Source organism: Rattus norvegicus, chromosome 17, assembly GCF_036323735.1.
Source record: "Rattus norvegicus strain BN/NHsdMcwi chromosome 17, GRCr8, whole genome shotgun sequence".
Classification (NCBI taxonomy): Eukaryota; Metazoa; Chordata; class Mammalia; order Rodentia; family Muridae; genus Rattus; species Rattus norvegicus.
The window spans coordinates 55029331-55032749 of NC_086035.1; the positions used below are offsets into that span (position 1 = coordinate 55029331).

Genomic DNA, 3419 nt, shown 5'->3' on the forward strand with positions numbered 1-3419 from the left:
AAACTTAACATTCATATCACACCCTTCTCTACAAGGCTTCAGGATTTTAATGGAACAGGAGGCAGAAAGATTATTAGAAGTAGAGGCAGTCAACAATATAATGAACAGTATTTTCTAGACATAACAGGATAGATGACCACACAAATTTGCCAGCATGCACAAAAGCTTCATAAGCTACAGCTAGACAAAATCCTGATACAGACTCAGGAATGGTGATCCTGAAATCCCAACACTAACTAAGGAGATATTGGTATTTAATTCCTGCTGAGAGAGAGAAAGTCAGGTTTTTGCTTGTGTGTTTGTTTTTGTTTTTAATGATGTGACTCCCAGTAGTCAATCACACACCAAGGAAGATCTCACTCCCAAGACTACCCGGGCAACACAAACTAAACTCAATAAGGAAAGCAAGAAAAAAAAACAACAAAAAAAAGATTTCTTAAATTTTGGTTAGATGGCATGGGAGAATGAAGAGGAAGTAATGGGAGGAGTTAAGTGGAGGAGGTTGAATATATTTAAAACATTGTAGGAAATTTTTGAAGAATTAACGAAAGTGTTGCTAAAAATGAAAGTGTGCATATAAATTAAGTTTCTAAAGGCACAATACATGGAAAGAAAAAGAAAACATTAGAAAATCTCAATATACTAACTGTTATCTAGAAATGTGTAAGCAGCCAACATTGACTAAAAAAGTAAGAATTTTAATTAAAAAATTAGGTCATTAATGCCACATGGCAAGGGTAGTGGAGGGCATCCATAGACCTGCCTGCCACCATAAGAACACATGTTGAAAGTGGCTTCCGGCTTGAGAAAGGTGGAGCTTTAGGCACATGTGTCTTTTCTACCGCATTCCTATGTGTCCCTCACTCTGGGTGATCTTGTCTGTGGCACTCCTTTCAGGCCTAAGGATGAAGGCAAGAAGAAATAAAAAGCAGGTCTCAAGCTTTTGCAAGTTATAAAAACTAGTAAAGTAAAACTTAAAAACAAACTAAAAAACAGGCATTTTAAACAACAAAGTACTATCAAGAAGTATCAAAAAGAGCAGAGGAAATTAAGACAAGTTGTAAAAGATTCTGTGTCTAAAAAACCCATTCCATTGGAGGACCAGAGAACAAACAACCAGTTAAAAGGATCGAGAGGGAAGAGGAAGAAGCCGTTCCTTTAGTTATGATGGATGAGGATGACTTACAGTTAATGAAAGATTTAGAGTAAAAAGAATCTTTTCTCAGAAGAGATCTTTCTTCTAGTGAACCAGTTCACATCAAGAAACTAAAGCATCAGAGTGTGATAGAGAAATATGAAAAGTGCCAAGAACTCTGCAAACTGCAACAGAGAAGGAGTTGATGCCCCTGCTTCCTATCAAGGATAAGAGTGGACTGACTCGGGAGAAGCCAGTCATGGGCATCCAGCAAGAAAAAGAGGATGAAGAAGAGCTGGAAGTTGAGGTCATGGACGACCCCAGGCAAGAGCTGACCGTAGAAGAGCATGTGATCGAGAGAAAGAAGAAACTGCAGAACAAGAAAATTCAGATTGCAACCTTGGCATCTGCTATTCTGTCACATCCAGAAAGTCATTAAAAAAAACTGAAAGAGCTGCATGCCAGGCCGATGGAGCAGGTCCCCGATGTGGCTGTCACTGACCAGGAGCTGGTTATCATCTCACTGATTGAGCTGTTTAAGTACATCACTCCCTTGTATAAAATCCTGCCCCTAACCGAAGCAGAAAAATCTACCAAGATCCTTAAAGAAACCCAGAAGTTAAGAGAATCTGAAGAAGGCCTGGTTAGCCAATACAAATTTTATTTGGAAAATCTGGAGCAATTAATTAAAGGCTGGAAGCAAGAAAAGCTGAAGAAAAGCAACATGGTGTTCTCAAAGGCCTACAAAGGGCCGGCTGAGGTGGCAATTAGGAGCCTGTGTGAGCTGTTGGAGCCCCTGCCCCATTTTAACTTTCACAACAACATCATTGTACTGATTGTCCCTCTGATGAATGATGGACCAAATTCAGTACCTGAAATGTGTTGCAAAGCAGTAAAGAAACTCTTTAAATAAGATAAATTAGGGCAAGCTTCTCTTAGTGTAACTAAAGTGATCTCCAGTTTTGTAAAGGGCAGAAATTACGAAGTTAGGTCAGAGATGTTAAAAACATTTTCATACCTGCAAATCAAGGAAGTGGAAGTGAAAAAGAAATACAGAAGACATTAACAAACCAAAAAAATTCATGACTTTCGAGGAAAAGAGAAAAACTCTATCAAGAATGCAAAGAAAGTGGAAGAAAGCCGAAGAGAAACTCGAACGGAAACTTTGGGAGGCTGAAGCTTTGGATAGCACTGAGAGAAAGCTGAAACTGCACACAGAGACTCTGAATATTGTGTTTGTGACCTACTTCAGAATATTGAAGAAGGCTCAGAGCTCATGTGGTTCTAGAAGTTCTCGCCAAGTTTGCACATCTTATAAATGTAGAGTTTTTTGATGATTTATTAGTGGTTTTCCACACCCTCATTGAATCAAGAAAGTCTTCACTGTGTTCAAACTGCTTTTCATATTCTTTCTGGACAAGGTGATGTTTTAAATATTGACTTGATGTTCTATACACCATCTCTACAAGACACTGTTCACAGTACATGCAGGTGCTACCGACGAAGGTACTGAGATTGTGCTCCACTGCCTTGATGTCATGATAAGCAAGTGCAGAAAGCAGGTTTCTCATCAATGTGCTCTTGCCTTCATCAAACACCTTTGTATGCTTGCTCTGCAGTTCTTCCAAATTCAAGCATTGGCCTTTCAGCAACCACCAGGATGGTGATGCATACTTCACCCAGATCTCTTAGTCTCAGGGCAGCAGAGTGTCTCTACCTGAGCTGGAGGAACCAGAGTACTGTAATGCAAAGAACACTGCACTGTGGAAGCTACACGAACTTCGTAGACATTACCATCCCATTGTGCAAAGATTTGGAGCAAATCTGTGTACTGGGGCACCATCCGAAGGCTCTGAGGTCCTCAGCCTGAGCTGAGCTGAAGATCTGCAGTTGAACTTTTTGAGACTTACAGCATGGCAACCCACCTGTTGAATCTTCAAACTTCAAAAAGAAGGATAAATTTTTACAAGGAGCCTCATTTTTGAATGAAGATTTAAATCAATTAATCAAAAGATACTGTAATGAAGCTGTTACGGAAATACTACTGGATTTCACCAAGTGTTTGAAAACATCATCATGGTAGTAAAATGAGTCATATATTTGAAAGTGCGTATACAGATATGTGAGAGCCTTTTTCTTTTTGTACACAGAAGACTTCCTAAGAACAATGATATGAGAACTAAAGCAGGACCACAGAAGACACTGCTTATTGGCTTGCTTTTCATGCCTTGCTCAGTTTTTTTATATAGTCCACACCAACTTGTCTAGAAATGGCACTGCCCAT

The 3419-nt window shown here is 39.4% G+C and overlaps 1 pseudogene; it reads left to right on the forward strand.

Moving 5' to 3' along the window:
• The first annotated feature begins 905 nt into the window (after positions 1-905).
• Noc3l-ps1 (NOC3-like DNA replication regulator, pseudogene 1) lies at positions 906-3218 on the forward strand (annotated as a pseudogene).
• The last annotated feature ends 201 nt before the right edge of the window (positions 3219-3419 follow it).